Below are 23,482 nucleotides of genomic sequence, written 5' to 3' on the forward strand. Positions count from 1 at the left end.
AATAAGATACTTCGATTCTCCCAGTGGGCAATGGAATCTGGACCACAGTCATTTACTGTCATACATACTAACACCTGCCAGTCTCAACCAGTTGCCAACTTCCGATAGCACCTTGCCAGGGTCCCATGTCGTTCAGTGTGCATATATCTCATACAGCTCTCATGCACCAGCTGCTACTGCTACTACTGCAGTATGCTAGTTGCTAAGGGAAACTCAGCATAGGGAGAAGGTGCATTAATAGAATGGGAAGCTGCTTTTAATTTATAGAGTTCCAGATCTTCAACCAAGGCTAAACCCCCCACTTGGAATATTTCTTTAGTGCAAGAATTTGGCTTGCCTGGGTGTTAAAAGTAGCGCAGGAATAAGCCAAGGGCCAAGTTCAGGAAGTGGCAGGCTGGTTTATTTTTGAAATGCTTCGGTTGAGGGTCAAGAATCTCTAGCAAAAAACCCAATGGTTTCCCACTGTGCCTCTTGCATCCAAAGATAAGTGAAAAGAATAGGAAGGTTGTGTCTGCTATTCACAAGTGGGTTAAGGGAGGACCTACGAGTCAAAGACAGGGAGAGATGTGGGGTGGCCAAAATGCCACAGAATCAGTGCTCCTCCAAATGGGGATTGCTACTTCATGGTAACAAGCCCATGAACAAGCGCAATTGCATAAAACAAGATCAAATAAACCAGCTTAATCAGATCAATATCTATTGAGAAACTTACAATGTTTATATTTCTGGACCTGGGAAATTTGGAAAGATTCAAAGTATCAATTAGGAACCATTTTTAAAAAAGAAAATATGTAAGAATTGCAGAATCAACAGTGAGTGATGTTTTAGCACAGCACAAAGTAAGCCTCAGGTTAGTGAACTTGCCCCCTCCACTTCGGCATAGCTGCAAAGAGGGGTATTCACTTCTGGTTTCTATTATTCACCATTTAGCCTTATCCTAATTAATATTAAATTGCTTTTTAAAATTGTGTTTTTAAATTTGTATATCTGTTTTTAATGTTTTTAATTGTTGTAAACCGCCCAAAGAGCTTCAGCTATGGGCAGTATACAAATGCAATAAATAAAATAAAGAATAAATAAATTATGGTTTGTTTAGCAAAGTCAGTATTATAACACATGGTTTTACTGTGGCTTGCTTCAAACAAACCAAAATTAAAATAAACCTTAGTTTTGACATGACAAGGTGTGGTTAATCTAAAAAGGAAACAAAGTTTCAAGCTACTCATTGAGGCCCTGCAAGCCCAGTTTACTGCACATCACTCTTTGCCCCTCTAAACCATAGTTTAGCATGATGTCTACACACAGCTAATGTATCAATCGAAGCGAACCAAAGGCAGTAGTCAGTCAGCATCTACTTATGTACACAATCCAACATGAATTTTTCCTGTGCAAGTCCCCAAAATACAGCGGATGAGAGTACGAGTTAACTAGATTTCTCTAGCACTCCAAAGGTTTCTGATGCTATTGCCATTTGATTTTTATGGTTTGAGCTTTAGTGGTCCGAGTTCGTGAAGGAGTGTATCTCAGACTGCCAACAATACATCTGCTTTAGCTGTGAAGTGTGCAAGAATGTTGCAGCAGTATGAAGAATCTTCAGTAGAAAGAGAACTTTTGTAAAACACACACTAGATTAAGTAGAGAGGTTGTTATTTTGGGAAGGGGCAAGAGGGAGGGGATAGGAGGGAGGAGAAGGGAGGGAGGGTTTGATCATTTGCATACTTTTTGAGTTCAATGGGATTTTTCTATGCAATCATGTTTGAAAATGGAAATGGACTGCCTTCAAGTCGATCCCGACTTATGGCGACCCTATGAATCGGGTTTTCATGGCAAGCGGTATTCAGAGGTGGTTTACCATTGCCTTCCTCTGAGGCTGAGAGGCAGTGACTGGCCCAAGGTCACCCAGGGAGCTCCATGGCTGTGCGGGGATTCAAACCCTGGTCTCCCAGGTCGTAGTCCAACACTGACCTGGGGGAGGGGCAGAGAGCGGAAGAGATTGGGTGGGTGGGCACTGGGCAGAGGGGAAGCCCCTTTCCTTTCCAAAAGGAAAACACTGTGAACAGTATCATTGTTTTTCAGTATTTCCCCCACCTATTTATTCTACAGCAGGCACATGTAGTCTCCCACCCAAATTTAAACCAAAGCTGTCCCTGGCCACATCCACACCAAGCCTTTATTTCACTTTGGACAGTCATGGCTTCTCTCAAAGAATCCTGGGAAGTGTAGTTAGTGAAGGGTGCTGAGAGTTGCTAGGAGATGCCCTGTTCCCCTCACAGACCTTCAATCAGAGCAGCTGACTGTTAAACCAGTCTGGCCGCTGGTGCTCTCTCAGTGGAACAGGAGTCTCCTCTCAACACCCTTCACAAACTACACTTCCCAGGATTCTCTGAGGGAAGCCATGACTGTCTCAAGTGAAATCAAAGTCTGGTGTGGGTGTGGCCCCCTGATTAGGCAAGCCCAGCAGCTGTGAGTCTGGCTTTTAGAATTCTGACAGTTGGTTCTTACTGAGCATGCCCTGTGTTATCATAGGCTGCCAGCCAAAATTTCTTAAATTAAAAATCAGCCAGGCATTTTTTTTAACTTTTAAACTGCAGAAGATGAAGGTCAGAGTATGGGGCAAGGTCAGTAATAGGATTACAGGTACTCTGTGAATATGGCTGATTTTTAATGAATTTCAACAGATTATGAGAACTCTCAGAAAAAAGTCCAAAAGGGCTCTGGGTTTTTTCCCCTCTTTTTAGACTTTGAACTCTCTATTCTCTCTGACTGTTTTGTGTATCGCCATGAAAATTGAGAGTGTTATTAAGCAAGTGTTTCTGAGTTCAGAACTGTAAGTTTTATAAGGTTTTGCTTTGAAATGAGCTTATGGGAAGCATCAGAATGGCATGGGGGTATTTTCAATTTAACATTGTGGAATGTGAAAAACCCACGCTGGCTGTAGTATACAGCCACTCTTGTGGCTGTATAATACCACATGCCTTGAAGATGACTCTACTGCCAATGCCCAGGTTCCTATGTAACCTGAACCAGCATCTGAATGGTGGCCAACATGAAAGTTGCTATGCCACACTGATGCAGCTCCAGATTCACACAATTTAAGATTCACAGAGTAATCTGGGGAATATTTAAGAGTAGGTGGCTTGTGACTGGGACCTCCATCCCTTGAGCAGAGAAAATGGAGCACGTCCACCTCAACATGTTTACATATTCAGGTCTGTCCCCAGGCTGGAAAGTTTATCTAAAGCACCAAAAGCAGAAAAACTCAGGCTGCAAGGAAAAGGAAAGGCAGCATGCACAGGCCTTTTAAGTTCACTGCCATTAACTTTGTTTTGGGACAGCCTCGCAGAGGTCTGCCAGTCACTGAGGGTTGCTGCCTTTGCAGTGTACACAACAACCCCTACCCAAGACTGACAGGATGCCAGGTTCCCAGGAGCCCTTACTTCCCTAATATAGAAAAAGCCAAGTCATCAGATGTTTGGGAAATGACCTCAGGGGTATTACAGTACAATCTGCTCAATGTTTACAGAGAGGCTGCAGGAACTTTCAGAAGAGCCAGCCTGCATCTGAATAAAGGTGTTTGCTGGTTTTCCTCTTTTCCTAGAGTAACATCAAAACTGTGTGCCCTTTGTACACCCTAAAAATGCTACAGACACTTTAAAACCCAGGACATGGACATTTTCAGATACCTATATTAACAAGCTCAAAAATCCTTTGGCACCCACTGCACTAGCTGAATTACTCTGATCTACAGATTGTGCAGTCTGGTATCATTGTGTGGCAATCAATTATGCTGGAGGAGTTGCAGCGTGTGCAACAGCCCAATGTTTTACAGATTACAACAGAAGCACACACTCCCCAGCACAGAAGGCCACATTACCATGTGTGCAAAAAATGCAGGCTATTAGGAAACAAGGGAGGTTGTTTTTAACTGGGGAGGGGGACTCAACCTGCACTGAGCAGACAAAGTTGGTGAAGAGTGCCACCCTGAAGACAGACAAACAGGTCCGAGGGTAGATTCAGACAGCACGATGCATTCATGTGGCTTCACTGAGCATGTGAGCAATGGCCACTGCTTTTAGATACTGACTATCTTAAACAAAGTGAACAAACTCACCCAGTACTCCAGATGAAACAATTTGTGCAAGGGAAATAGTTAAAAAGTTTAACTTGGATCCAGAAGGAAACCCAAGCACTGATACTCCTTTTCATTATGCATTAGCTTAAAAGGCTGTATCTTCTGCCTCTTCACTCCTAATCCTCTCCATGTTGAGCACATCCCCATTTGTGACTTCACGAAATCCAAGAAAACGTTTTTTAATAATGCACCTTAACAGCTTCTTTCTGTTCTCACTTTTATTCCCCAGTACTACTAAGAACTCTCCTGCTTTAGGTATCCCAAAATAAACCATCTTCATGACATGAATTCATAGCAATAGAATGATATTCAGTTAGGCAAAGGAGGACACAACATTTGCATTTGGGTATTTCGGATTTCATCTGACAATTCTGCAACACAGCTTCTGCTCTCTGCATGGTTTAAATTATCATTACAGGACACTTTGTTCCTAGTGGATAAGACAGAGGAAGTTTGGTATAAACCAATTTCAATTTGTCTTCACCAAAACTGAAGTATCTTTTAAAGAGTAATCCCAGGCTTAATTCCATCTAATACGTGTCCAACCAATCCTTAATGTTTTCCACATGTGATTTCATCCTTAGCATGAGATTGTTTGATTTCATTAACATTCACGCAAGAATCTTTATGAACCAGGATCCACATACAATGCTAAAACTTGTGTCACATCCCAAGTGATCACCTTATCTACCTACACAAACAGAGTTCCAGACTATTTCAGCTACAAACTCCCGCTGGCTATACAAAGGTATGTAAATCTGTCCAACCTGAGCTTCATAACAGCAAGCCAAAGGGTTCAGACAACACCCAACCCCACACACTGAAACAGATTCAAGAGGCAGCCAAGTAAGCAAGCCCCGCCTCCTTGTGCATGCACTGCATCATCGACTGATACATGAAAGGCCTCTGCACACATACTGACACATGTGTAGAGCCAGCCCATGTAAGGAGGACCCCAGCTGTGTCAGAATCATCCCTTGTGTGGAAGAGTTCTACATGTGAACATTAGTATGCTCGCAGCACCTGTTCTCATGCTGCACAGATGGCAAGCTAGCTTATGCAGTCCCAGTGCATGGAGGAGGGGGTCTTCTAATCCCCATCCCACCCATAGTACCAAAATGCTATAAAGCCAACTGAAGGCATCAGTGGCAGGTGCAGAGGATTCTAGGGTGTTTGCTGATGCATTTACAGCAACACTGCAGACAATGGAAGAAAAAATTAACTGAAAACCTGATAACGACCAATTTAATTTTTAAACGCTATTTACACAAATCACTCCCTAATTTTGGCAAAGTTAGAGCAGCTTTGAACAGATCTGAGTGAGTCACAGAAATGAGAATACCAACCATCCCTTTTGCATACAAGGAAAAAAATACTCAAAGAAAACAGGAGCCTCCATTTCTATATTTGGACTTTGAATGAAATGGACTGCCTTCAAGTCAATCCTGACTTATGGTGACCCTACGAATAAGGTTTCCATGGTAAGCGGTATTGCCTCCCTCTGAGGCTAGTCCTCCCCTGCTGGCTAGGGCCTGCTCAGCTTGCCACAGCTGCACAAGCCAGCCCCTTCCTGTGCGCAACTGCCAGCTGAGGGGCAACTGGGCTCCTTGGGACTATGCAACTTGCCCATGGCTGCACAGGTGGCAGGGCATGTAACCCCTGAGCCACTCACCGTGGGGATGTGTGATGTCCCTGTATATAGATATTACTGTAAATATGGTAAGTGCAAGTTTATGGGAGGATGACAGTTGAGAGAGGGTTGTTGTTTTGGGTTGTGAGGAGTTGAGGGAGTTGTGGGTTGGATTGCATTAGGCTGGTATTGAGGCAGATAATATATGACTAGAAACATAAAGAGTAACGCAATATATGAAACCATATGCTTGTTAAATATACCTTAAGTAATCTTGTTATTTCCTGGTGTTTATAAATATTTTCTTAGTTTACCAAAAGCCTGATCCTTGGCTGCAGAAGGGTGGGCAGGGTATTTACCAAGGTGGGGAAACAGTATCAAATGGTGGCAGCGGTGAAGAGATAGTGTAACATCATCAAGTATCCAGAGCAACCCAAGGCTGTATGCTTTATTGACACAAAGATACAGGGGGGTTGTGGCCTGCAAGTGCACCCAGACACAAAGTAACAATAAGCCAGAAGGAGACTAAGGCAAAGTCCCCAGGCTATATTGTGAAATAGGGAGTGGCTGGTGGCACTGCCTAGCAGTGGGATCATGCAAGATCTGTGCTAGAGCCGGTGAGAGAACACATAAAAACCAGGATCCTGACTGGTGGTGACCAGAGCTGGGGCGCACAAGGTGGGACTGTGGCAAGGCGGTAGCCACAGGCAGGATCCTAGCAGGTGGTGGCCTGAGGTGGGATCCTGACACGAAGGGTCCTGACAGGATGATCTTTAGCTGGCCCTACACCCAGGAGACACGAGCGGGGATTTGAAGCAGAAGTGTTTGATTTCCTGACATCACTTCTGGGATGAAAGAGAAGTGCCACCCACCACACTGGGGTGGGGAATCTCTGGCCTGAATGCCAAATTAGGCCCCGGCAGCTGATTTTGGCTGGCCACACTGACCTGTCACTTTTCTGATGCCATAGGATATTAGGTAGGGACAGGTAAAGTCATGGCCGCCACAAAACAACCAGGACCGCACTCTAAGCCATGTGCTCTTGATTGCAATGGGACTTACATTCAGTGAGAAATGCAATCCCTGTTGCCTTCCAGTGGGATCATTCATCCACCTCTCAAAAAAGGCCTGCAGAGAGTTGGCCACTTTTTGATCCAACTTTCTGGAGAAAAGTGGCTCCCCACCCCTGCACTACTCGACTCCCAGATTATTACTCTTTTAAAGACAATATGGTTTGAGTGGGGGCTCTATTCTTCCTTTCCCTAAGTGGCTACCAACACTCATTGACCACATGGTCACTACTTGTAAGCTTACAACAAATGACCATGCAAATGCAGCAGTACAAAATGGTAGTCAGTAGCCACCCTTCCTCCAGGCAAGAAGAGTGGCCTGGCCTATTTGTGTAGCCAGTTTTGAAATATTGTCCCATCTGCCCACTCTAGCCACAATGGAGTTGAGGGGTGTCTAAGGCAATGGCACTGCCTACTGAAACCACATAAAGCCTGATTGCATCATCCACACAAAACACACCAGCTCCTCATCCCCGCTAGGTTGCTAGCATGTCTCTGCTCTTCAACTTGCTATTGGTTTATTTTACTAAATTTCTGTGCCACTGAATATCTGAAGCTCTCTGCAGCTCACAAAACAGGAGGTTAAAACCATAAAACAAAACTTTAAAAAATCAACACAAATTTAAAACAGCTATAGACTAGAAGCCAACAGCAGAAGATAACAGCTATGCAAGGATCTAAAACGAACCAACACTGGTGTTCACCAGGTGCCAGCCACCCACTTCACCTCTTTTGGCAGGGGTACCCTGAGAAAAATTCCTCACATGATAACCTTAAGAGATGCTCCTTCAGTTAAGTTGGCCCCAAGCCATGTTGACCTTTAAAGGCTGATTCGAGCACTTTGACTGGGCCTGGGAATGGATTGACAGCCAGTGCAAGATGACAAAACACAGGAATAATATGGTCGTAATTGGCCAGTCCTTGTTGTCTTATTTTGGACTAACTGAAGTTGTCAGGACTGTTTTAAAAGGCAGCCCCACTTATAGCACATTGAAGTAATCAAAACAGGAGGTTATCGGAGTACAGATAACTATAACAAGGCTATCTGCATAGACCGGGGGGGGGGGGGGGTCACAGTTTGCAGTATACCAGCAAAAGCTGTTAAAAGGCATTCTAAGACAGAGGACATGTGTCTCCAGTAGAAGCACAATTTTAAAAATCAACACTAAAACATCAAATAATAAAAACACAGCAGATCAGCTTTACCACAAAACAGACTCAAGGCTCAAAACACCTTAACCGTGGCTTCTGAAAACTGGGGGGGGGGGAGAGACAAGGTTTTCACCAAGCAGCAAAGCCCTACCAATGTTGTGGCCATCCATGGCTTCAGGGAAGGAAGTTCCACAGCTAAGGCACCAGTACAGAGAAGAGCCTACTCCAGGTCTCTGCACAGCAAGCTTTGCCCACTGGCAGGACCACAAAAGCCCCTCTCCAAGCAATCTCAATGTGGGACAACTCTGAGCGTAGCAGAAATATGAAGACCAGAAATTTTAATCAGTCCAAAACAGGGCAACAAGATAAACTGGGAAGGACACTACAGGGGAAAGAAACACAAGGTAAGATTCATAAATGGGGCTTGCTCGTATTATATTGGAATGAAAAGATGCAGGAAGCGATAAATCCATATTGCTCATTGGGAAAGATATAAATTTAAATATATACGAGGTCCAGTTGTATATGAAATAGACTTGGTATTATTTTTTTTAGAATGGTGATTATTTTTATAAATTAGAAGTACTGACTGGGTGATCTTATATTGAATGATGTAGAATATTTTTGACAGCATGTATTTATTATTTATCTAACATCTGTATAGTTATAGATTAATTTAGTCTTCACATTTTTGTATATAGAAATTGCAGTAAAATTATTTATTTTAAAAAGAAACAAAAAAGGTAGTCACTTGTTTGGAACAATTCAATTTTGAAGGCAATTTGTGCATTGTGCATCATAAAAATATATCAAGCCTGGATTTCTTGAAAAGGCAGGTATACAGACAGCCTAGGCATAAGTAGCTGAAACAGGACCTTCTCGCAACGAGAGGATTCTCCTCCGACAACATCAAGCATCAATATTAGATCATTTTAAGCAGGTTATATTTTACTTCCTGGGGAGGAATTGGGCTGTGTTAAGACTAACAACGGAACACTACTAATTCACAGTTGACCTTGATCTAGAAACTCAATAGAGAGAATCGGGAGTAATCCACAGTCCAGATTATGGCTGGTTTCAAGGAAGCCGCTGACTATCACGGCACAGCTTCAGGTTATTTCACAGCTCTTCTATTTGTATTTTAAACAGTAGCATGAGCCTATATGACTCACATGATGAGCACAAAACCTGGGAGCCAGAGGGCTGAAACACACCGCACTTCTCTGTCATTAACAAAACCTGTATATTACTCAATAAATCCCGAATGAGAAAACATTGGAAAATATGCATTATTTCCAGCCCTTCAGCTAAATTTCAGCGCACTCTGCTGTCATGAGTGCTAGGACTTTTTCCCCTTGACAAACGTTACAATCCCAGGAGTCCCCTTTCAGATGTGCCTTGGTTTCGTGACGGCCAAACCTGGAATAAACCTATACCACCTTTCCCACCATTAGCGTGCTACCAAATCAAATGTTCTCCAAGTCTAAGATGGGCTTCCATTCCTCGCTGGCTGGCATTTGGAAAAGCTGTCAGTGCACAGTCCTGGAGTGTTGTGGCTGTGTGCGCCTGTCCTTGCAGAGCAGTGCATGCAGGAATCAAAGCCCGCCTGAGCACCAGCAAACAAGAACATGAAACTGAGGCATACTGCACATGAGTGCAGGGTTTGCTTAGAGCATAGGAAGCAGCGCAACAGCCCACTGGGTCTATCTAGCTCAGTATTGCCCACACCAGGGCGGGAGAACCTTTGTCAGCACAAGGGCTGCATTCCCAACTGGGCAAACCTTCCAAGGGCCCAAGCTAGTGGCGAGCAGTGGCAAAGACTCACATGGGTAGAGCAACAAATGCAAATTTACTTTTGTGCAGTAAGCCAGTTTCTATACACACTCAACACACCCCTCCCTATCCTCACAAGAGAGAGGCATTATCAGAGCTCAAAGACAAAGTCCAGCTAGGCAAAAACTCTTGAGGTGGGAAGCAGGGCCAGTGAAGGATGTGGCCTGCGAAGAGTTTCAATGGCTACACTGGGAGGCCTGGAGGGCTGCATTTGGTCCCGGGCCCAAGGTTCCCCACCTCTGGTCTACATTGACTAACAGCAACTCTCCAGGCTTTCAGTCAGGGGATTTCCCCAGTCTTGGAGATGCTGAGGGTCGAACCTGTGACCTTCTGCATGCAAAGCAGATGCTCTATCAACTAAAGTACAGCCATTCCCTAAACTAAAGCAACTGAACACATCAGTTTTGTCCCACCCTAGCCCCCCCCCACACACACACACGGTGACAGCAAGATGTGCAAGGAAGAAGGGGCTGAGGGAACTCTGACAACAAGGTGCTGATTGACAGGAAAGCTGAATGTGGCCTTGGATTCAGGCTAAGGCCCTCGGTCTCCCAGCAGCAAAGGATTTAGCAGCAGCAGGTAATCCTCTGTAGTGTGCTGCTCCTCAGGCAGGATGGAGTTGGGCTCAGCCTTGGGCTCCTTCCAGTTGAGCAGGAGAAGACAACAATTCCCAGGAGCCAGCATGGCAGATCAAGCTTCACTTCCCAGCAACTCCAACCCCTTGGATTTTGTTTCCAAGATGCCAATGTATTCAGTGCACACAATATTGCTCCTATAAGCAACTAAAAGTGCTCAGCAGGAGGCGGGGCCTCTTGCAACCAATCACAGTACAACAAACACTTTCCCTGCAGCCTGACCCCTGGCCCCTCCTAAGGTCATGTTACAGAGAGGTGAGATGCACTGTCTGAGCCCTTAGGTTCACCAGATGACTATTATTTAAAGAACTGCATTTTTATCTGTGCATTTATGCTTCTGCAACTGTGTGCTCATCAGGCAGAAGCACTTAGATTTCTACTATACTTAGTATGAGCTTGCAGCTTACTTTCCTTCTCTCGACAAGCTTGGAAAGAGGGAGTAATGCTTTGAGAGACATATGCCATATGAACCAAACCAAATACTGACAGTGCCAAGGAGGCAGCCTATTTTGCTTTCTGCTCCTCCTGGTCTGGAAAAAGGATTATGTGGTGCTGAAGTGGGCTCTGGTATATGACCTTAAAGCACACAGCAGCCTCACATAATCTGGCTTCCAGGTAAACGGCAAAGGGAAGCCTGCCAGCAGAGACAGCTGTCTTGCCCAGCCCTTAGAAAGGCTTACAAAACAAGCCTCCTTAGCAGAGGCCAATGCTCGAGTAACCCTGTTATGATCATGACACCTTGGAATACTTATTCCCTTTCCCACCCACCCCCAATGGTGATAACCGAGGGAAAGCTGCTCATGCGACAGTCCCCCAGTAAAATAATAAAAAAGATCACCGGTGTATACTCTGTACTGTAACATTTCCCCTTTACAATTAGTCTAGTCTTCTCAGCTCGAGTTTGAACAAAATTCAACACACCACATGGCAGACACAAGAAACAAACCCTACAAACAGAAAGACTGGCTGAAGTACTGGCACGGCTTAAACAGGGTGCATGTGGATGAACCACCCACTGATGCCATCAATGGGAGGAAATGGGGATCTTGTTGTCAAGTGAGTCAGACTTCTGCCTGGAACGGGTGCTATAGGGAGAGAGGGGCAACACTGGCAAGATGCAAACTGCTGTAGTTTTATAGCTTGTGCTATTCCTGCAATTAAAATGCAACTCTATGTAGCTCTGATTGCAGATAATAGTGTTTTTAAGTTCTTCTTCAGGACAGTGGCAGCAGTGGACAGCTGGGTGAAGCAATGCTGTAGGCCTAAAGGGAGGCAATCTTGGGATGGAATCAACTGATAAAAACTAACCCATATTGTGTACTGCCTTCAAGTTGATTCCGACTTATGGCGACCCTATGAATAGGGTTTTCACAGTAAATGGTATTTAGAGGGGGGTTACCATTGCCTCCCTCTGAGGCTGAGAGGCAGTGACTGGCCCAAGGTCACCCAGTGAGCTTCGTTGCTGTGTGGGGATTCGAACCCTGGTCTCCCAGGTCATAGTCCAACACCTTAACCTCTTAAGACCATGTGCACTGGGCCCCAAGTACTTGTGGAAGGAGTAAACCGAGAGAAAGCCGCAGAAGAGAATTAGGAAAAGCCTTCCATACGCCCCCCTCCATGTGATGAGAGCTGCAGAAACACAGCGCCTTGTCTGTGGTGCTTCTGCAAAAGCTGGCAAATTTGGTAATTAATTAACTCTAATCATGGCTGTCGTACCCTTCCCCCACAATTGATCAGGGGGATGCATTTCCTTCTCTGAGTGAAATGTCTCAACAGCCCCAGCTCCTCCAACCCACCCCTAACGCTGCACTACAATAACCTCAACTGCCTTGATTGGGAAGGGAAATGGTTCCCCCTCCCAGAAAAATCTCCACGTCAAGTGCATGAACAGACTCTCCTGCAAGGCACAGCAAGCTGAAAAATAGTGACGGATACAGGCAAGTCTCAGAGCTGATGTGAACCCAACCTACAAGATTAAGCTAGGTGCTTGAGGTGCAGTTCGTACTGAGCACTGCCTGCTTCTCCTCTGCCACACTTCATTTGTCCCCACAGCTTGTAACTCCAGCTACCTGCGACTGAGGTCCCTAGGATCCAGAACACTGCACAGCCCAGCCTCTGAGCTTTCCTCACTGTTCACAAGTGTTTGCAACAAAGACCTGGAAAGTCCATCTGTGAAATGTCCCCTTCCCCTTCCATTTGCTTCGGCAATTTTGTCTCTTTAAGTGCACGCTATAGCACAGTGGGGAGGAGAGCCTGGCTGGGAGTCCAGAGTCTGTGAGTTCAAATCCTCGCTCGTGTCTCCTGGGTGTCAAGGGCCAGCTAAAGATCACCCCCACAGGGAGTGGCTCAGGGGTTATGTGCCCTGCCACCTGTTCAGCAGTGGGCAAGTTGCATAGTCCCAAGGAGCCCAGTTGCCCCTCAGCTGGCAGTTGCAGACAAGGAAGGGGCTGGCTTGTGCAGCTGTGGCAAGCTGAGCAGGCCCTTGACAGCAGGGGAGGACTAGCCTCAGAGGGAGGCAATGGTAAACCCCCTCTGAATACCGCTTACCATGAAATACCTATTCATAGGGTAGCCATAAGTCGGGATCGACTTGAAGGCAGTCCATTTCCACCAGACAGTTATAGTATTCCTCATATTAGCATTTCCCTCCCCCAATTTTGTATATATAAAAATTATGTACGGTACTGCAAAAGACAGGAGCAGCTAGGAAAAAGGGATTGCCATTTACACACGCCTTCTAATTAACACTATGGTCAACAAATTGTACCATTGTAATGATGCAAAGCTAGTACCACATCAAGTTTTTCACAGATTAATATTCCCTCCTTTAATGATATACTAAGGCTGTACTTCAGTTTAATGTTTCAACACTGTCCTAACTCCTTTTAAAGTGTTCAAATAGGACCAGACTCCAGCAGAGTGGACAACGAAAGCTGTCACCCAGATGCCATACCAGACCCATTGCAATTTCCGCTTTTGATGAGGGAGAGAGAGAACTCCGGTAGGACTTGTGGGTATCAATTCAAAGAAACATACCTCCATCCATTTCTAACGTGCAGTCCTTGCAGCAATACTATTGCTATTCCAAACAGTGCCTCCCTCAGCACAGCCTGCACATCTCACCTACAAGCCCAACACTTGGGTTTGTTAGTGAAAAATATTGGAATGCTGTTGCCTTAACTTTTTGAAAGTTGCATTCTACAGACCCTCTCAGGTGTTAAGATCAGAAGAGGGGCTCTTTTGGTAGGTCCGCAGCCCTCAAACTCAAGGGATAGTGACCCAGGAGAAGGCATTCTCTGTGGCAGCCCCTAAGTTGTGGAACTCCCACCCAGCAGAGGTGCACCTGGCACCTTCACTAGAGTTTTTGGCAGATGCTGAAGATGCACCTCTTTACCCTGGCCTTTAAAACCTCAGACGTGTATTTTTAGAACCCACTCTATTTTTGTGATTGTAAGTTGTTTCAAATTTTTCTTCATGCTGTATGTTTAAATTGCTGTAACCCGTCCTAGAACCTCAGGGCGAAGGGTGGGTAATAAATCAAAACAACAACAATTTAAATTTACCTTGAAAGGCCCTGCTCCAAAGAGGCTTCCCTCTCTCCTCCAGTCCTGCCGATCCAGACAGCCTTCTCCAGCAGGGTCACTTCACTACGCTTTGCCTGCAACTGCTGGCCAGCGCCGCATTCCATCTCCTGCATCTACACTTTCCACACAGCTCCAACTCCTGTGCTACTTTTGAAAAGGAATGGCAGGTGCTCAGCATCCAGCAAGCGCCGTCGCAGCCACTGTCCTTTGCCCCACTCGCAGCATCTCTTTCTTGCCCTTAAGACTGTTCAACAAGTTGAGTAGGGGTAGTAGGGTTGCTGCAGGCCATGACAGGGACGATCCTCTGAGCCGCTGTGGCTGAGGAACGAACACAAGGGGAAGGAAGCCTTTCGTGCCCTGCTCATGGGCTTCCTGGACACAGCTGGCTGGCTATGGTGAGAAACAGACTGCTGGGACTAAATGGACTGTAAAGTCTGATACACAAAAGCTCTTCTTCTCATCAATAAGGCTCCCAGGCTGACATATTAGGATGTTTAGGAATCACTGCTACTTCCCTACATAGTTTTCAGCTTGTAAGAAACAGCCGCGCAGCCATGTGCCCAGGTGTTAAGCAGATTTGTGTTCTAGGCAGGAACTCTGCTCACCGCTTTGCAGCACTCCACACCAAGCTGTTTTCTGCCAGCATGAGGTCTAGAAACATGGTTTCTCAAGAAATGCAAGAATCAACCAACAGTGCAGCCACGAATTGACCAGATAATACATCAGACAGCTGATGGTCGGTTTTTTGTTTTGCTATTTCTGGGATTATGCTTCTGTATTTTATTGCTGGATTTTATTAGGAATTATAAGGATGTATCAATTTGTTGTATGTTTTTTATGATGTTTTTGTTAACTTATTGACCATTTGAATTTATTTCTTACAGTGAGTTGTGTAACTTTTTTTCTGTTCATGTTGTGAGCTGCCTTGTGCATAAATTGTTATGGAAAGGCAGCATACAAATAAACAGTGATGATGATGATGTTCATATTTCAGGTATTAAGAGTATCAATCATCAGCTCCAAACCAAACTGCACAACACTTGTCTGCTCAGCAGCACAATCAAAACTTGCATAGCAAGATACAGATGAAAAGCTCAAGTATTTGAAAAGGTGGTATTTATTATCATCATCATCATCATCATCATCATATCCCACCCTTCCTCCCAGCAGCAGCCCAGGGCGGCAAACAAAAATGCTAAAAACAATTTAAAACATCATAAAAACAGACCTTAAAATACATTAAAAACGAAACAAAAACAAAGGTAGCTGCCCAACACTGCAGAATGCCTGTCTGCAGTCTTCAAATGCACGCAGGGAAGGCTGCCTATCCTCCTCCTCCTCCACTCTTCACCCATGTTTCTGCTGCCAATTATCCAGGTACCCAACTTGGAGCAGAAGGGCGGGCAGATATGCCCAGCCTCCACATCTAGGTCCCCACCTCAGCACTAGGAAGCATTATTTGTTTTTATTTAAGTATTTATAAACTGCACTTTCATAAACATACAACAAGATGGGGTACATCATACAAAATTACAATAAAATCATCCATAAATACTGGCTGGTAAAAGGAAAGTCACAGTGCAAAGACCTGCCTGATTAACAGCAGGAATGATTTGTGCCCAACTTCATCTGGCAGGGAGTTCCACATGGCAGGACCTGCCGCATTAAATTGTAAGTTGTTTTAAATGGTTTTTACAGTTGTATTTTAAATTGTTGTATCCTGCTCTACGACCTCAGGGTGAATGGCAGGCGGTTATTTTTATTACCAGCAGCAGCACAGTCCATACTAAAGGCCAACCAAAACTCAGGGCCATGAGGAAGCACAAGTAGCGCCCCATCAGAATATCTCAGTGATCTAGGTGACACATAAAGGTTCAGACGATCCTTAAGGAACTTTGGGCCCAAGTTGTTTAGGGCTTTCTGAATTAACACAAGTAGGAGAGTTTTAACATGTCACCAGTAGCTTGCTCCTGTGAGCAGTCTGGTCACTGAATTCTGCATTTAGCTGCAGGTTCTGGGCCAGATATAAGGGCAGCCTCACATAAACCATATTACAGCAATAAAGTCTTGGGGTTACCAATGAATGGATCTCTGTGGTCAGGCTATTGTGAACCAGGAACAGTTGCAGCTGACATACCAGCGAGCTGATAGAAAACATTTGAAAACTCATTTGAAATGTGGTGTTGCAGGAGAGCTTTGCGGATACCATGGACCACAAAAAAGACAAATAATTGGGTGTTAGAACAAATTAAACTAGAACTATCACTAGAAGCTAAAATGATGAAACTGAGGTTATCATACTTTGGACACATAATGAGAAGACAGGATTCATTAGAAAAGATAATAATGCTGGGAAAAACAGAAGGGAGTAGAAAAAGAGGAAGGCCAAACAAAAGATGGATTTATTTATTTGTTTATTTATTTATTTATTAAATTTATTAGTCGCCCATCTGGCTGGTTGTCCAGCCACTCTGGGCGACGTACAAGATTAAAAACAAAAACAAAAACAAAAAAACAATACATTAAAACGTTAAAATTTAAAACCATAACCGTAAAAACCTAACCCACCCCAAAAGCCTGCCTGAAGAGCCAGGTCTTCAAGGCCCGGCGGAAGCTCATCATAGAAGGGGATTGATTCCATAAAGGAAGCCACAGACCTGAACTTACAAGATCATGACAGATGCTTCTGGAGGTCACTGATTCATAGTGTCGACTTGGAGGCACATAACAACAACAACGATAGAAAACATTCCAAGCTACAGTAGTCACATGGGCTTCTAGTGAAAGAGATGGATCAAGGAGTACCCCTAGTCTATGGACTTCCTCCTTCACAGGAAGTGTCCAGAACAAGGTCTTGACCTATCTCCCGGACATAGGAATCACCCACACAAGGTCTCTGCCTTTCCAGGATTCAAGCTCAGTTTGTTGACCCTCATCCAGTCCATCACTGCATCCATAACAGAAGCCATCTCTCCTGCATTCTCCTTTTTGGCTTAAATAGCCAATACCTCCAAGACTAGAAAGGTGAAAATTCATGGTCAGTTAATTTATATACCACATTTTCTACAAATGTGGAAAATGCTCATTTGTGCTCAAAGCAGTTCACAGAATATGCCATCTACAATACATAACCAAAGTTATAATATCACTGTAACACTAACAATTCAAGAATTAACAATCATCATTTAAAATGCATCAGAAAGTGAACACAAAATTTATCAATAGGTTATTAACAGTCCTTAATACTTTCTCATTTTATACCTAAACCCATCAGGCCAGAAAACCCCTCGCAGTTCTTCTGAAAGCAGCTCCCTTAGGAAGACTCTTACGGATGGAGGATGGAGCAAGAGGTGGAAACAGCTGTTTCCAATTGGCAAACAGTCATATAAAGGTATGTGCAGCCTCTATAGGTAGTAGTTTTACAGACACTGTGCTCAACACCGGACTGAAATGATTCCTTTGCCAACATTTAAGCAACTGATCGAGTGCCTTTCCTCAAGTCCCTCCACATGGAAAGAGTTGCAATCATGACCTGTATTCAACGTAGCACTAAAGCAATTGTTCCATCAGCACAATTTCTCCTTGTGCAACAGAACTATCTCCCCTCTCTTCCCCCTGCACACCCCCTAAATTTGTTTGGGGGTTCTCTGAAACCTCCTGAGCAGATTTGGGAGTGGCACACGGCAAACATGGCAGAAGCGGAGTTAGTTGGTTGAATACTGTCCCATGTCTGTAACTTGCATACACTGCTGAGTAGTTCAGTGAAACCATCAACACTTCACACAACACCCTCCACCTTGTCACTTCTGCATAGGAGATGAAGCAGTTGGGAATTGGTTCATATCTCACCTCATCTAAAAAGAAAAAAATGGCTTAAAACCAAGCAACCACCCACCAGAATCAAGAGGAGCAAAATAAAAAATGCAATAAAATCAGCACTAGTTCTTCAAAAAACCAGCTTAATGCGGTGTGCTTTTCATATGTTTTACACTAAAACAGGTATACAGCAGCATCTTCTTGAAGGTCTTGTTCTAAAACTTTAGGGCTATAATAAAAGCAGCTTGTTCCACCTCCTTGTAGATGGGACTGGAAGCAAGGCCCTTCCTCCCAATCTTAAGAGTACTGGTTCTTAACTGTGATATTTGCTAGTTATGGTTTCTATTTTAACTATTTTAAACTTGGTTTTAATGCCTTCTGTTTTAGGTGTATTGAAATTTTGCTGCTGTAAACCATCCTTGGCTCCTTTGTTAGGATTGAAAGGTGGTGTAAATGTTTACGTAATTTCCAACTTGCAGACTGCTTTCGAAATACAACTTTTGAGCCAGAAAGATTTCATCCTACTGCTAATAACCACAAAATCTGGAGTACAAGTGTTGGTCTTTAAGATGGCCCACAGGAAAGTAGCCTGTACCAATGATTAACTCTGAAAAAAATAGTGACTTGCACACTAATATTTGCTCACTCAAGACAGTTTCATGTGCAGACAATTAGCTGCACCAAAAGAGCTTTGAACGTTCTTTGACAGTACAATTACATTAATTCAGAGTTGTGTTTGTGTGAATATTATGGTGCAAGCTATTTCTTTTGATTTTACAGTGAAAATCATAGTTTATGGAGGACTTTTAGAGGCAAATGAGAGTTCAAATAGGTAGCTGTGCCATTTCTCTCTAGCTTTATAGAAAATGGATACTGCACCACCACAGTGCTTGAAGTAGATTCAGGTAGCCAGTATTTTAAATTCAGAGTCAGCCTTACACTGAGGGTTGAGGATGATACACTCATTGTAGAGAAATAAGTATTTCATTTATTATGTTTCTATCCCACCTGTCCTCTAAGGAGCTCCAAGTAGTATAGATGGGTTCTCCATTTTACCCTAACAACTCCTGTGTGATATGTTAGGCTGAGAGGTAGTTAGAAACTGGCCCAAGGTTGCTCAGTAAGGCTCATGGCCAAGTGAGGATTTAAAGCCTGGCCTCCCCAGCCCTAACTACTACACCACACTGTACATACATCTGGCTAAATAAAACCAAAAGATACTGAGATGGGCATTTTCCAAAATAGGAACAAGAACCAGATGTTTCTAAATACAACATTTGGATGACAAGGGTGTACTAAACTGACTTTTTGCACCAAGGCACATAAAAAAGCACTGCAGTTAAAGCCACAAAAGTCATTACTTCATGAACATTGCCATGCTTGTCACTTGTGGCACTCCTGCAGGAGAAGCAATTGAAACCACTTTTCCAACTGAAAAGAACTTCTCCGCTTGGAGATTATTCTAATTTACCACAGCAGTCAACGCAAGTAGTCATTTACAAACCTGTACTTGAAAGCAAGCAAGATATTCAGCAACATTTTAAGTTGGGTTCTTAAGGGATTGGGGCCTCTGCTAATTCATTGTTTTCATAGCCTGTTCAACTCTATTACACTTACCTCTTTAAGACTGCATCTACAGGTGTTTTGTCATTAAGTTGTTACGCCTTATTTTAAGTATTCCATGTGTCCAAGAAAAGCAAGACAGACTTTGATAGCAAACATATGGAAACATGTAAGGTACAGGTAAGATCCTAAATTAGATGGAGCCTTTGCAGAAAGAAGGGTTTTTTTGTCTGTGTTTGTTTTGGTTTTTGGGGAGCTGCCATTGAGAACGGTCATTCCTTCCTTCTGGGGTGTAAGCAAGTATTGAAAGGTGTTTTCCTGTGCAGTCTACAAAAGCCATTAAATTATAGCCACCAATTCACTTCAGAAGAGTTAAAGCAAATGAGGACAGAAGTGCTCCCCTCTTTTTCTGGACTGGGCCTGGAAAACATGACTTTAGGTAACTAGCTAGCTTAGGAATTTTATGGCACCACAGTTATCTAGGCATGTTGTGCCAGGCTCCAGATTACATTTCAAGTAGCCATCTCCAAGTTTCCATTCCATTCATGCATAAAACTTTGTCAGCAGTCAGCTCTCATTAATCCCCAAGACCTTAAAGGGGTCTGAAGTTCAAAACCTGAACATCAGGAGGCACAAAGGAAGAACAGCACAAAGCTAGCCTTCTTTAATTCTCCATTAACGGCCAGTTTATACAGAGGGATCAAGAGGTAAATATTTTTTCATACTTTAAACTGCAGACAAGGTGTCCCTCCCTAGCAGAGGAAACTACCTCTGCACAGAAAATGTTAGCCATATGAAGAGGACAGCCTAGCCTTCTCCCTTGGGAAACATTCAAACATGCAACTCTCATCACTAGTCTGAAGTGGTGATTGAGGAATAGCATTATCACATGCCAACTGGTACACTGACATTCCTAGCTCTGAAGTAAGAAATAAGTAATTGATTCAGGACTACCTGCCATTTATTTGTAGACTTTAGGAAAGAGTTTTAGAATGAGGCCAGCTTGTTCATTAGGAGAAATGGGATTTTTATCTAAAGGGCAAGGAGTAGGAGGTTTCTGCCATGGCAGCAATGCTTTAAATGTTGGTACTGAGAATTTGGGGGAACAGAATGGAAAAGCATATCCACACATGCTTGATCAGAGGCAACAACAAAATCAGTATGTCACATTGCCACTTGCCTGGTCTTCTGTAGCAACTAATCATTGCACCTAGGTGAGTACAAGCTTTCTCCTCTCCTATTAGTTTCATCACTACACACCGAAGGCTCTAGAGCAAGCAGTCTACCTGCCAGAGCCCCAGTTTGGCTCTTCACCTATCAAAACTGGGACTTACTGCCTGCCAAGTTTCCAGATTCATAAGAGCAGCCCTGCTGGATCAGGCTAAAGGCTCACCTCGTCTTGTTCTCAAGTGGCCAACCAGATGCCTATGGAAAGCCCACAAAGGCCCTGAATGCAACAGTGTTCTCTTCAGTTGTGATTCCCAGCAACTGGTATTTATAGGTATACTATCTGCGACAGTGGAAGAAAAACAAAACCACTGGGACTAGTCACCATTCATAGTGTTACCTTCTGTGAGTTTTTCTTCTTTTAAAGCCATAAGTACATTCAGTCATCATTTCTAGTTAAATCAGGGCTGCAGCTAGTAGGGGCTGGGAGAGATCTCTTTCCCAATGTCTTTTGACAGTTGCTGCTTTTAGAGTAAACACTGCAAGCTGAGCAAGACGGACTAATGGTCCATCTAAGCAGAAGGCAGTTTCATACATATAATCAGATCTATGCAATTTCAATTGGGTAGGAGGCAGAGTACAAGCGGTTCTACAATACAACCCACTATGGCACACTCATAAAGGTAAAAGATGCTACAGAGTCCCAAACAGATAAAAGCTCTCAAGACACAGGAAGACCAGGAAAGAGGCAAAAACAGTGAGGTAATGGGGCTGTGGGTGTGAAGCACTTGTTCGTGATAGTGGACAGTAAACTTTGGGCAAGCCAGAAGGGCCTGCTGTGCTTATGCGGAAATAAAGGGAGGAATCTTAGTTTCAAAAATCCCACCCGGCCCCTTTGTTCCAACCCAAGGGTGCAGGAGCCGGCAGGGAGGATTTGGCAATTTAATGCAACAGCCACACAAAGGCCACATTCAACCAAACAAATAGTGAGGCAATAAATAGGGACAGGGTAACAAATCCAAATGGAAAAGTCATCACAGACATCAAGGCACTAAGCAGATCAGTAATTCCTCAAACCTCCTTTAGCAGAAAGACAAAGTTTTGGAATCTGTTACTGACTGGTTTACTGTAGCATGATGTTTAACTGTAGACTCCTGCGCAGGCCCAACTCAAACAAGTCTCTAATAAAGACTTGCCTCTCTTGGCAAGCTGATCACTAGAACAAAGTCCCTTCAGCTTCTGTTGCAAATGCGACTCTATAATTCACTGTTACCATGCTATTTCCCTAACTAGTTCATAGCACATACACATCAGTTTCTTTAAGCCATGGAGAGTAGCTCTAAATCAGCACCAGAGCATAAATCAACACAGATAGTACTTGAAGTCCAGGACATCTCTTAAACCCTGTGAAGGTGAACATGCACATTTCCTAGAAGAGTCACCAATTCTAGAAGTGCTCATTAATCCTTAATTTCTACCTACTTCAGGAACTCCAGAACTATTTCCCGAAAGGCTCCTTTTGGAGACTGAAGCCATGTACAGAACTATCCCCTCCCCATACCAATTTCCCTAAGTTGGTGGCAAATGGTTAAACCCAGCCTTCCTAAGATAACATCAGCATAACTTCTGACAAAAGCAAGTCTTACCTCATTGACCTTTGAGGTAATCCAGTAAATATATATCTGTACTTTCGAAGAGCTTTTGATGAATTCACTCCTAAGAAAACTTAGCAATCATGGCTTAAGAGGGTATGCTTCTTGTTGAAGAAAGGAGTTCCTAAGACAGGCATCCTATTTCACCCATTAGGATAGTACCATAACAATTTTGAGACCAAAACACATATACAGGAATTGTGAGGGGAAAGTTGACAAGTTTCTCTCTTAAATGCCAGAAGTCTAGGTAAGAAGAATTCTATAGCAGTATATTCAAGTAAAATAGGAGGAAGTACTTCACATGGCGCATAGTTAACTTATACAATCAACATGCAAGATTATCACTGGCTTAGTTGTCTTTTTTTAAAAAGATTAAATACGTTGATAGAAGATTATTCTATCAATAGCTATCAGCATTGACAGCTAATTGGAGCCTCCAGGCAGTAGTAGTACTTTATTTAATTTATGAGTCACCTAATAAAAATATTCTATAGGCAACGCAATGTTTGAATACCAGATGCTGCAAGACAAACATGGGACAGTCATCTCCAGCATATACCATTTGCAAGCTCTCCAGATCACTTGCTTGACAAGATGGACCTTGGCTTGATCCCGCAAGGCAATTAGCCTAGGGAACTCTCAGACATTCCTACACTGCAATACAAAATTTTACCCCTAGAACCAGGTCTGTCTTCAGCATACACACGTGTGCACACACAGTAAGTTCTGTATTTGGAAGACAAGCATTAACCACTGCCTTAAAAAGCTGCTCTTCATTTCCATGCTGCCCTCTGTCTGAAGTGCTCAGTGTAGCATATGCGAGTTGTCTCCCTCTGCTATTTTTATCTTCACAAGCACCAGGGGATAACCATTTGCTTACCATTCCTCCAGGATGGCTACTTCTGCAATTGTCAAGAAGTATACTTTGGTAACAATACCGCCTCAGACTCAGATGTTAGTGGAACAACTTCTTGGGAATGTACAAAGTACAATGTTCTGGTGAAAAGTCAGGCTACAAAAGCTGCACACATTTTATCTTCAACAGCATTAGGTCCAACCCTGCTTCTTCCTAAATGCCTCCTCCTGGGTAACAGGGTGTCAGTCCGCTTGCCCCCCAAAGCAAAATGTGTTATGACTAAAAAACTGACAATTCCCTAAGCAACAGAATATTTCAATACCAGTTAACGTAGACAAAAAGGGGATGGTCACTAAGTTTGCCTTTCCAAAGCATTTGTCAACAAGCTTTAG

At 43.6% G+C, this 23,482-nt stretch overlaps 1 protein-coding gene across 1 annotated transcript in view; it reads right to left on the reverse strand.

Moving 5' to 3' along the window:
- Nucleotides 1–23,482, reverse strand: part of UBE2R2 (ubiquitin conjugating enzyme E2 R2) — a 95,073-nt gene that overhangs the window by 68,676 nt on the left and 2,915 nt on the right. The gene's annotated exons all lie outside the window — the stretch shown is intronic.

The sequence above is a fragment of the Rhineura floridana genome, chromosome 1 (genome assembly GCF_030035675.1).
Source record: "Rhineura floridana isolate rRhiFlo1 chromosome 1, rRhiFlo1.hap2, whole genome shotgun sequence".
Lineage (NCBI taxonomy): Eukaryota > Metazoa > Chordata > Lepidosauria > Squamata > Rhineuridae > Rhineura > Rhineura floridana.